Source organism: Protopterus annectens, chromosome 4.part0 (genome assembly GCF_019279795.1).
Source record: "Protopterus annectens isolate FY-2018-M chromosome 4.part0, PAN1.0, whole genome shotgun sequence".
Classification (NCBI taxonomy): domain Eukaryota; kingdom Metazoa; phylum Chordata; order Ceratodontiformes; family Protopteridae; genus Protopterus; species Protopterus annectens.
The window spans coordinates 1,067,747,636-1,067,760,282 of NC_056733.1; the positions used below are offsets into that span (position 1 = coordinate 1,067,747,636).

Genomic DNA, 12,647 nt, shown 5'->3' on the forward strand with positions numbered 1-12,647 from the left:
TTGAATAAAGCAAAAAAACTCTTTCAATGCATCAGAGTTGATCGCGTCTACTTCCGTTGCCGTTCCCATCGTATCCAATGCATCAGAGTTGATCGCGTCTACTTCCGTTGCCGTTCCCATCGTATCCATCTCCTCATGGAAATGAGGATTATTCTCAACATGTTGAATATTCCTTAAACAAGTGACACAACTGTCAGTTGAAGTAAAACAAAGGTCTGTGACTGTAATTGTTACATAATGCCAAAGTGGAGCCTTGCGAGCACATCAAATCAAAACAAAACACTAAGCATCACACCAGGTAAAACAAGCCTGGATAAAATACAACAAATGCAAAAAACAAAAACCCAAATCAAAGTAATACCACTAAAACACGTATATAACCATGTTTAATAAACACAACACTAGTTAGAATACCACGGAGACAGAATATAGCAATGTATGCCAGAGAAGACATTACGTCTGTTTCTGTGCTGCATGACAGTATAAAATTAGAAGTTATGTACTTACCATAACGTTCCATCTGAGTAGGTGGATTCATTTGTCTGCAACCTGTGGGTATGGATCCGATATCGGATCCGAACCGGCATGGTTTATCCAGCTATGGATCCGAGCTCCTAGCTCCTCCCCTCACCCATAATGCCCTGCTCTCCCTACATGACCTCAGATCGAGTTTGCCCTGCACCAACTACCCTAACTAAAGGGTAACATACCCTATGCAGGAAACTGACAAGACCAGGGGGATAGGAGGGCGGGATGGTTGCAGACAAATGAATCCACCTACTCAGATGGAACGTTATGGTAAGTACATAACTTCTAAATCTGAAGTAGGAGAATTCATTTGTCAGCAACCAGTGGGACAGAGTCCCCAGCTACCTGAATCTTGGGTGGCCATCATGGAAGGATATTCCGGAGCACCGCGGAGCCAAAGGATGCTCTACCTCTAGACGTGACATCCAGCTTGTAATGAGTAATAAAGGTATGAGATGAAGCCCAAGTGGCTGCTGAACAAATGTCATCCAGAGGAACCCTAGACTTAAAGGCCGCTGAAGTAGAGACAGACCGGGTCGAATGAGCATGGACTCCCTCCGGTGCGGGCCTCCCAGAGGCTTGGTACGCCAACAGAATACACTGAGAAATCCAGCGTGACAAAGAAACTTTGGAAATTGGTTTACCCAGGTTGAATTTGGCAAAAGAAATGAACAACTGGTCTGATTGCCTATGACCAGCTGTCCTATGAAGGTAAAAACGAAGCTGCCTGTGAACATCCAAGGAGTGCAGCTTGTATTCGCCTTTGTTTTGATACTTAGGGAAGAAAACAGGGAGGTTGATGGACTGATTAATGTTAGCTTCAGAAGCTACTTTAGGAAGAAAGGAGGGATTGATCCTGAGGCACACCCAGTCCGGATGAAAGATCAAATAAGGCGGTTTCATGGATAGGGCCTGAAGCTCAGAAACTCTCTTAGCCAAAGTAATGGCTACCAAAAAAGCAGTCTTAAAGGACAAGAATTTAAGATCGACTGTGGCCACAGGTTCGAAGGGGGGAGCGGTTAAGGCCTGAAGTACCAAGGAAAGATCCCACGGGGGAACCGTTTCTTTGACAGGGGGTCTGAGCAAAAAGGTGCCTTTTAGGAAGGTTTTGCATAACTTAGCTGACATAAGAGATCCTGAATCATGACCAACATGGTAGTGATATATGGCTGCCAGCAGAACTTTGACCGTGGAACTACTGGCGCCATCATTAAAGAGAGTAGTAAGGAAATCTAGAACCAAAGGAAGGGGAACCGTGAAAGGATCTAGGCCTTGCCGCTCTGCCCAAATGGAGAAACGCTTCCATTTACTGCGGTAAATTTTTCTGGTAGAGGGCTTGTGGGCTGCCACCAGAATGGCCTTAACTGGGGACGAGATACCGGGAGTCCTGATTAGGAGTGGAACTGGAGCAGCCAAGCAGTCAACTTCAGGTTGTCCAGGTTCGGAGTTGGTAGGTTCGATGGGTGTGATATCAGATCCGGAATGGGATCTAGAATCCATGGTGGATTCAGTGAATGAGACCTTAGGTAAGGGAACCAGATCTGTCGAGGCCAGAACGGGGCAATGAGGATCATTCTGCACCCCAACCGAGAGGCTTTCTGAATTACCTGAAGCATCAGAGGTAGAGGTGGGTATGCGTAAAGGAGACCGGGAGGCCAAGCATGCACCAGAGCATCTCTCAGAGCATCCCCTGGAGGGGGGATTAGAGCGAAAAAACTGTTGCACTTGGCGTTTAAGGGAGAAGCAAAGAGATTGCAACAGGGAGTCCCCCACTGTGCGAAGATATGTTTCGCTACTTGAGAATTGAGAGACCACTCGTACGGGAAGAGAATGGTGCGACTGAGCTTGTCCGCTAGGATGTTGGTCTGACCCGGAATATGCGTTGCGATGAGAAAGCGGTTGGTGGAGATTGCCCATTCCCACACTCTCATGGCTTCTCGACATAAAGGGTAAGACCTGGTTCCCCCCTGTTTGTTGATGTACCAGACCACCGACATGTTGTCTGATTGAATCGCAATCGTTCCCAGAGGAAGGAGGGCTTGAAGTGCTTGCAACGCCAAGAGCACCGCCCTCATTTCCAGAACATTGATATGCAGGGAGGTCTCTGAATCGCTCCACGTGCCTTGGACCGTCCGGCCCGCAAAATTCCCCCCCACCTGAGGCAGGAAGCTTCCGTGGTCACTGTGGTGAGAGGGGGAGATGCACAAAAGGGGCGGCCCCTGTGGAGGTCCGGGGAATGGAGCCACCACAAGAGAGACCGCTTGCAAGCCTTGCTGATTGCAATGGGATGATACAGGGGGAGAGAGAGAAATGACCATTGCACCTGAAGAGTCCACTGAAGTACCTGCATGTTCAAGCGGGCGAGTGGAAGAAGAGTAATCGCCACCGCCATAGACCCTAGCGCTCTCAGGATCAACTCCGCAGGTGTTGAGCTGGAGTGAAGGATGGCCCGCACCTGGAGTCATAGATTCCTAACTCTGTCGGTTGTGAGAAAGGCTCTTAAATCTCTCGTGTCTAACCTGGCTCCTATAAAATCTATTATCTGAGTAGGGACCAGGTTGGACTTCTCTATGTTTACCGTGATGCCTAGCCAGGGAGCTAGACAAAGAAAGGAGTCTCTTGCTAAAGAGAGTAGATGCCTTGTTGGGGCGGTGAGAAGCCAGTCGTCTAGGTACAGAAAGACCTGCACCACCTGAAGCCTCAGGTGGGCCGCAACCACTGCTAATACTTTGGTGAACACCCTGGGGGCTGTGGTGAGACCAAAGGGAAGGACCCTAAACTGGTAGTGACTGGCTCCCAGCCAGAAGCAAAGGAACCTTCTGGATCGTCTGTCCATCAGAATGTGGTAGTATGCATCCTTGAGGTCTATAGAGCACATCCAGTGATTCTCCCCTAGAAGGAGGAGGATGGATTGCAAAGTGACCATCCGGAACTTCTCTTTGGGAACTGCCAGGTTCAACAGGGACAGGTCCAGAATGGGTCTTAGGTCCCCCGTCTTTTTTGGCACTAAAAAGAACCTGGAGTAGAACCCTGATCCAATCTGGTCTGGGGGGACAGGCTGGATGGCTCTTTTTCTCAGCAGATGGCCGATTTCTGCTGAAGCGGCCTCTCTCTGATTGGGTGGAACATCGGGGAGGGTTTTTAACTTTGGGACATGAAGAAAGGGGATCTTGTAACCTCTGGATATAATCTGGAGTACCCAGCGGTCCGATGTAATGGACTCCCATGCCGCTAGGTGCTCCAAGAAACGTACCCCGACTGCCTCCAGAGTGGAGCAGTCAGGCAACCCCTCAGGGTTGCTGCGTGGGCCATTCAGAGAAAGGTTCCCTGGACCCAAAGTTCCTGGGAGCCCCTCTGCCTCTAGGGTGGTGTCCTCCCTGTCCTCCTCTGCCACGGAAGGACTGGTTGTCTGGAGCGGGTTGGGATTGCTGCGACTTCCGGAAACACATCTTCTTCTGGCCCTTTTGGTTCCTAGAGTAGGACCTCTGGGGCACAGAGAAGCAGACTCCGACGGCAGACAGTGTCTTCCCGTCCTTCTCACTCTGAACCAAGGTGTCGCGAACCGTCTTGCCAAAAAGGGCAGAACCGTCAAAGGGGACGTTCGCGAATGATGCCTTGAAGGGCTCTGTAAAATCACAGTGGCGGAGCCAGGCCTGCCGTCGTGTGACTAAGCCCGCTCCTGCAGCTCTAGCGGCTCCCTCGGTAGCGTGGGAAAGTAACCGCATAGAGGTGCTGGTCACAGAACGAAGAGTGGCCATACGGGTGGAGTGCATAAGTTTGTCCTCCTCCGACATGGACTCTGGGGGGGGTGCAGTGTATTCCTTGATAAGATCGCGCTGCATCCTAATGACATGTGCCAAATAGTTGAGCGCCCTCACTGAGAAGGTCGCTGAACTAAACATTCGCTTCCCCAAACGGTCCATCATCCGAGACTCCTTGCTTGGGGGATGGACTGAGGGACTCTCCTGGGTGAGTTCCCTCTTAGTGGCTGCTGCCGACAACATGGCATCTACCGGGGGTCCCTTGCTCCAGTGGGCACGGTCAGCAGGGGGGCTAAGGATCCTATCGGGCCTCTTGGGGATTGGCTCCACGGTGTCCGGTTCCTTCCATGCCCTGGTGGTAATAAGGTCCACCAGGGGGTCGGCAGGAGGGGACACCCAAGAGGTAGACGGGCCCGCTTCAAATGCCTCCAAGAACACGGACTCATCCGAGGAAGACTTTGGGGCAGACCACCCACCTCTGATCCGCAACATTTCCATGATGTCTCCAAAGGAGACATCCCCAGGGGTGATCTTGGGAGCCTTCCCTTCCTCCAAGTCAGTGTCTTCAGTTAAAGACTCGGGGGAGTCTATGTGCCTCCTCTTACACGTATGCTTGCGAGGTGCTTCCTCGGGGGGGCTGTCCGAGGAGCCCTCACCAGCAATGTCCAGATCCAAGGGGACTGCTTGGGGCAATGAAGCGGGCTGTCCCAATGGCCGGGTGATGGAAGCCTGGCCCAGAGCAGATGGAGTGCGGGACGGAGCCGAAGCAAGGGCCGGGGGTCCGGATGCCCTCAACAGAGCCCTCTCCACCACATCAAAAGCCGAGGGGGAGCCAGCCTCGACAATAGGATCCGAAAGTCGGCTCCCCCTTGGATCCGATGAGTGGATCGGAGCTGGTGCCGAGCCCCTCGGATCTGAGGGAACAGAGCGCTCTGACAGGGACGGCACCGAAGGCACACTGAGTCCCTCAGATCAGAAGCCCGGGCCAAGGCTCCGAGAGGTCGGATCCGACAAACTCGAGGGCAGGGTCAGATCCAAAGTACCCAGTACTGTCGGCACCAACCCACCCCCGGCTCCAAGGCTGCCCGGCTCCGAGCGCTCCGAACCCAGGTAGCGGGTCGGAGAAGGAGCTATGGGCTTGAAAAATGGAGTCGAGCTCCCCCCAGAGGGGGGGGGGGCAGGAGCACTCCCATCTGCATCTGGGTCTGGATGAACCTTCGCATCATCCAGTCCAGATCAGCATCAGAGAGGCTGTAGGTAGACCTCGACGAGGCTACCGAGGCAGGCCTTGATTGCCGCCTCGATAGCCTCGAAGGAGGTCGGGTCTCCTCATCCTCAGGCTCCGGTGAAAAACAAGGAGACTGGAGCTGAGGAGGAGGAGAGCCAGCAGCCAGAGAGGCCGGAGGAGAAGCCCGCTTAGCCGGCGGGGCCAAGACGGAGGACTCAGCCCGCCGCTTGTGGTGCTTCTCTCTCCGGTCCTTCTTCCTGGCTTCCCTCTCCTCCGAACCCTTAGAGGGAGTTTGAATCCCAGGAGGAGGAGAGGGAGCAGGCAAGGCAGGAACTGCCAGAGCAGTAACCACCAATGGGGCAGGGGCCGAAGCCGAGTCCGGGGGCAAGAGTCCCGCCAAGACCAGCTTCGACCTCCGCTCCTTCAATGCTCTGGGGTTGAACCCTGCACAGATTGAACACCCAGAGGTGAGGTGTTCAACCCCAAGGCATTGAACGCACTGAGTGTGGCCATCAGCAGGGGATAGCTTATGGCCACACTCGGAGCATTTTGAAAAGATTGCCTTTGGGGCCTCAGACATACTTACTTTTTTTTTTTTTTTTTTTTAAAAAGTAAAGCAAAGTAAAGCAAAGTAACTGAACTAAACACTCACACAGAAGGCCCCAAAGAATACATGCACACACAAGCTACGTACCAGCGAGGGGAGGGTACTACAAAAATAACTAATTTAACCAAAAAAATTAGACTAACAGAGGGAAAACCTAATACTTTCACACAATTAACAATTTTCTGACAGAAAAAGTCTTTTAAAACACCAAAAATGCACTTAGCTAATAGGAGCTCAAAATCCAGCTGTCACCATGAATGCGGCAAACTAGATCTGAGGTCATGTAGGGAGAGCAGGGCATTATGGGTGAGGGGAGGAGCTAGGAGCTTGGATCCATAGCTGGATAAACCATGCCGGTTCGGATCCGATATCGGATCCATACCCACAGGTTGCTGACAAATGAATTCTCCTACTTCAGATCCTCGGTTATCTCACACGCAGGCCCTTCCCCTCACATGATACAACACTGTATTTAAAGAGGACAGTTCTCATTCTCTTCCTCCCTCTCTCTCTTTCCATGTGTGTGTGTGTGTGTGTGTGTGTGTGTGTGTGTGTGTGTGTGAGCGCGCGCATGCTCGCGTGCATGTGTGTTTCTCTCTATCTTAGTTTGTCTTAGTCTCTCTGTCTCACTCTCTCTCTCTCTCTCCTACTTACAACTATTTGCAACTTACCATATGTGCAAATCATGCAGTACAAATATATCAGCATTAAAATATTAATCAGCCTACATTTTTGCCACATTAAATATGCAAATATACAATGACGACTATCTCTAAAAATTTGCACCACCAGAATAAATTGACCATGTGAAACACCGACAGTAAAAAAAGTGGAGAACACTTATCTGAAAATAATGTTTAAATAAATGTTATGCTTAAAATTAATTACGCCATTGTGCAGCATTATCTGAAAAAAATGGTTAAAAAAATACTATATTAATAACACCAATAAAACTTTACCTAAAAGTTGTCAAAGGTTAGGAGGTAACCTCTGCAGCAGTTACATTCTTGACTGGACCAAACCTCAAAACTGCCCTATATGGAATTAGAAATGGGCTCTGGTACTGCTATACATAGCGCAAAGAGATGGAGATGTGCTCTAAATCGTGATGATTGCCATCATGGCTGTTAATTGTGGTATACAACTTAGCTCCGGTTCTTTATGAATCACGCACAGGAATCCACAGTGTGCAGTAATATGCAAAACACTCCAGTGCCCAGATCGTTCACACTCCCATCTGTTATCCAACAGCTCATGTACTGAGCTCTGTTGTATGACATCAAAGCACAACACAGGAAAGAACAGCTATGTACTAAAGTATGCTTTGCCTGTTTTAGCCCAGAGATGTCCCCTGCTTCACTCGATCTGCTGTCATGCCTGATCATGACTCATAAAGGTATCACACTAATTAGGCATGTTAGGAGAGATAGAGCCAGTACCACAATACTGTGTAGCAGATTGTATAGCAGATTTACTTGACAGTTAGCACAGAAGAAGGTTATGAACTGTTAATAAGTTGCTTCCTGTGGTCCAGGGTTTGATTCCCTCAGCCTTCATTTACCTGCTACATTACTCTGAAAAAGTCAATTAACTAGACAGTGCTCCAGAACAATTGGAAAATTGGGCTAGGCCCCTCAGTTGTCTTCTGGGTTGCATTTCTAGTAACTACTTATGATGCTATAAATATGATAATTTGAGGAGTGGGTGTTGTGTGATATGTCATCAGTGTCACTGTTTAGGAAAAAAACTTTGTTGCTGACAGGGATCTTTATACTGCACAATGCAGGTGTTTTGCTGTTTTTTGTTGTTTAGTTCAGTGTGGGGATTATGAGAATGTAGGTGGCTGCAATTCTATAGGTTACCTTTTTGGGAACAGACAATACTCCAATGGTGGTGTCATTGTCAGGAAGGATCATTGTGCTGATGTGCATAATCATGGGACTGTACATGGCTGCATTCCCATAGGTTATCCGACTAGGAAGAGACAGTACTCCAGTGCTGATGTCATTGTCAAGAGGGAATCATTGTGCTGGTGTACGTAATCATGGGACTGTACATGGCTGCATTCCCATAGGTTATCCGACTATGAAGAGACAGTACTCCAGTGCTGATGTCATTGTCAAGGGGGAATCATTGTGCTGGTGTACATAATCATGGGACAGTACATGGCTGCAGTACTATAGGTTATCCGGTTGGGAAGAGACAAAACTCCAGTGCTGATGTCATTGTCAAGGGGGGGGGGTGTCACTGTGCTGATGTGCATAATCTTGGTTGTGTACATGGCTGAAATCCCATAGGTTATTCCTTTGGGAACAAACAGTACTCCAATGGTGATGTGAATGTCAATCAGGGAGGGTAGATCATTTATGTGGGTATAATGTCCTTGGGAGTAGTAGGCATACACAATGGGACAAGAGCACATATAAGGTCTTGCCCCATTATGTACTAGATGTTATGAATCATTAGGGGCTTTAGTATGTGTATTCATTCATATTTCATCAGTGGCAAGTTTTTCCAAATGGAAATAATAGAACTTATGAATGTAGTAGCTGTCTGCAACCAGCACTGCAAACAAACCCATAAATGCTGGCAAGATAGTCACCCTGACTGCCTTGTTTAAATGTTATTTAGCTATGATGTAAAAACTATTTCCTTTACTTCCCTCAGTTTAAAAAGCAGTCAGAGGACATTTTTCTTAGTCTAGCCATCTGTATGAGAATGGAGAAAGATGCTGTGTTAGAGCCAATAGGCATTCTCATAATGATCCAAGATTTCAAGGAATAAATCAATGGTTGATGCTACATACAGTGGCAATGCTGCTATACCAATCTGTTAGTCAGATTTGCAGCAGTATGACTAGCATAATCAATCACCTCAGATCAGGGAAAGTCAGACAGACCCGGCATTTAAATCAATGCTGAACTGGCACGTGGCTGAGTTATCATGTCCATGTTTTATATATATATATATATATATATATATATATATATATATATATATATATATATATATATATATATATATATATAAACTAATCCATACTTTTCAAATTCTATGATTAGAAATCATAAGAAACATCTAGCAAGGCTAGACTTTCCACTGTGTAATTCCTTAAACCTCTTGTATTAGACGCAACATAGGATACATGCATATGACCCTTTAAGGATATCAGATGTTTCAGCTATATGGCAATTCTGAATCTACATTACTTTTTTTTCTGTTTGAGTCTATTAGTGGGCAAATTCAGGCCAATAAAGCCAAACCCCATTAGCTGTGGACATGCATGTTTCAGCCTTCTTATGGCATCATCAACACAGCATAAGTGGAATGTTTGGCTAACCTTTAGAAACACAGGGTTGTCATACCCAGCTGATGTCCGTAATCATTAGAGTATCTGCAAAACATCCCAACCAACAAACTAAACAATGAGTAAAAAGGTCACACAGAAAAAACAATCAGTAAAAAGCAAAAGAAAAATCAAGCAACGCTAGACTTTCCACTGTGTGATTCCTTAAACCCCTTGTATTCAAGGCAACATGGGATATATGCAAATTAATCTTTAAGGATATCAGGTATTTCATCTATGGCATGAGATTCAAACTGCTGTACCCCGCTATCGTCAAAATATTTTCCCTGAAGGAACAAAAGCATTTTTGATTATTACATGCTAAGGAAGAAATATAAAAGTTTGTCCAACAAAAAGTGAACTGTGAAACATAAAAAAGAGATTCTGCTTCTTGTTCTTCTGGTAATAAAGACTACAGAGAAACTGTGCCAGTGAAAGCTTTCCAAATGTTTCAATGGAAAATGCTTGAGAGAGGGAAAAAAGCACAGGATTTGACTAGAAGAATCAAGAGTGCACTAGAGATGAAGCAGAGACAGGGTTTTGGAGATGGAGATGAACAGGAATAGAACAAGAAAATCTGGAAATAATGGACTTTCTTGGACTTTGTTAAACTTGTAGGGGAATCTAAAGCATATGCCTTACTTCATTTCATTAACGTTCGGAGACTAAAATAGTAACTTGGAAACTGAAATTTGGGATTACAAAGCAATAATATTTCTCAAACAGGACAGAACAAGAAAATCTGGAAATATTAGACTTGTTTGACTTTGTTAAACTTGTAGGGGACTATAAAGCATATGCCCTACTTCAAATCATTAATGTTCAGAAAAAATACTCAGGAGAGGGGAAAAAGAGGAAGAGTGTTAACTGTAAGTAAGACATTTTTCTTAACAGTATTACTTAAGTGGTGCACGATTTTCTCTGCATGTTATAAAGTTTTTTCAGTTATTTTAAGTGTACTTGGGATACTAATGTAAATAGGTGCTTATGCTTATTCTTTTTTTTCTTCCTCTCTTCTCTCTTTCTCCTTGTTCAATTTTAAGAAATGTAAGCACTGCAATGTAAAAAAAGGGAGCTGGTTAAAAGAGCATGACAAAAGAAAACAATAGTGTGCTTTTTCTCATGCTTGCATAGGGGGGTGACTGCATTAAGGCCATTAGCTTTATATAGTAACAAGTTTTAACAGAAAACAAGTAAATGAAAAAGAATATTGAATATTATAAGGTCTTTTTTCTAGTAAGCAGTCCTGTAGCTGGTTCTCGTGAAGCTAACAGACAATCTGATAAAGAGAAATGGCTTGATGAAAATGTTCTCTGAAAGAATTCAAGTGTTTTCCCAGCTGGGAGAGCTGTAAAGATAAGGCAAAAAACAGACAGCACTTAATAGAATCACAGGTTCTACCATGTGTCTTACCATGGATAACCTTTCCCTCTGTTTAGCTCAGGTCTGTGTGTGTGTGTGGCTGTCAGTTTGGAACTTTTCTCCTATTACGGGGTAAAACTTCAATATTTGAAGATGTACATAGTTTTTGTTATTAAATTAGTAGGCTTTGGGGGGTATTGGGGTGTCTGTGTATCTTTATTTGAGGGTTTTCAATAAAACAAAATCTGCAAGATGTGACATATGCTCAAATGGAGATGACAAGAAACAACTATATAAAAGATAAACCTGCCAAACACTGCATGCATGTAACACAAAATCTGGAACTAGACATTTACCAAAAAGCTATTATACCTAAAAGGTGAGAATAATAATCCCCCAAGAATATGATTCTTTCTGTAATGTCTTTAACCTTAATGGTCTCGCAGATAAATACAAAACAAGAAAGATTAGTGAACTATATTAAAAAATGTAGAGTGCAAATAACTATGCTACAGGAGACACTCTTGGAAAGAACTGAACTTGTGAATTTGATAAAGAAAGGTTTTCAGGATGGTTATTCAGCGGAATACCTGGGGCAAAGGAAGACAGGAGTACTTATATTAATTGCAAAAGGAGCTGGAATTTGACTTGCAACAGTGAAGATGTGTCTGGGGAGCCTAGAAAGGGAAATATAACAAAAGAGGCTAGATTTTAATGAAATGTTAGGAAAATATTTGGCATGAAAGCTGTGAATTTGCATAACATACAAAAACTGGGGTAGGCTAGAAAGAATTTACATTTTACAGGAACATGTGCATTTAATTGAAGGTCTTGATACGTACCCAATAACTATTTCAGATCATGCGGCAATAATAACTAAAATAAAAACACAAAGTAATGAAATAAAACTGAGACACTGGTGCTTTCCCACTTATCTGTTGAAATGTGAGGAATTTAAGGAATGGGTAATGGAAATTATTCAGAAAATATTAGAGAAGACAGAAACTTCTGAAAATATAGCTAGGGAGTGGGATAAAATTAAAGAGGAATTTAAAAACAGGGTGGAAATAAAGGAAAGGGAGATATGTTTAAGAAGTAACAAGAATTATTTAGAGGGACTGACAAATATTAAAGTATTGCAGAATAGGGAGAATCTCACAGAACAAGAAAGAGCAACTACAGAATGCTAAACAGAAAATAAGGGATTACCTCGATAATATGCATCAGTTTAGAAAGACTGCTGTTAAACAACTGTTTTTTGATAATAACTCTAGAGCACAAACACTTTTAGCACAACTCCAGAAACAGAACGTAGAAAGGGCTATTAGGGAGCCTATAACAAGGAAGATAACAAGGGATCCTGTAGAAGTATTAGAAATATTTCGGAAATTCTATGAAAGTCTGTATAAAATGGAGAAATATGGAAATCAAGAAAAGGTACAAATGGTAATGTTTATGAAAGAAATAAATATGCCAAGGTTAGAGGTAGATGAGGCTGAATTACTAACAGGATAGGAAGAGATGAGATAAAAATGGTGATGTATAACCAATCTACAGGAAATTCCCTAGGAATTGATGGTATTCCTGCAGAAGTTTAGAAACTAGGAGGTAAAAACTGATAAAGATCTGGAAGGTTTTGTTTAATAGTATTGTAAGAGAAGGAGAAGTACCAACATCCAAAGTGGTGGTAGCTGCAATACCCAAAGAGGGTAAAGATCCAGCTTCATACAGGCCCATTTCAATACTAAACCAGGATTATAAAGTGTTTGTCTATAATTACTAAAATAATGACAAAAGTGATACCAAAATTGATAG

At 44.7% G+C, this 12,647-nt stretch overlaps 1 protein-coding gene across 7 annotated transcripts in view; it reads right to left on the reverse strand.

Moving 5' to 3' along the window:
* The window catches only part of ECSCR (endothelial cell surface expressed chemotaxis and apoptosis regulator), a 516,073-nt gene that overhangs the window by 495,160 nt on the left and 8,266 nt on the right, over window positions 1-12,647 (reverse strand). The window lies entirely within an intron of this gene.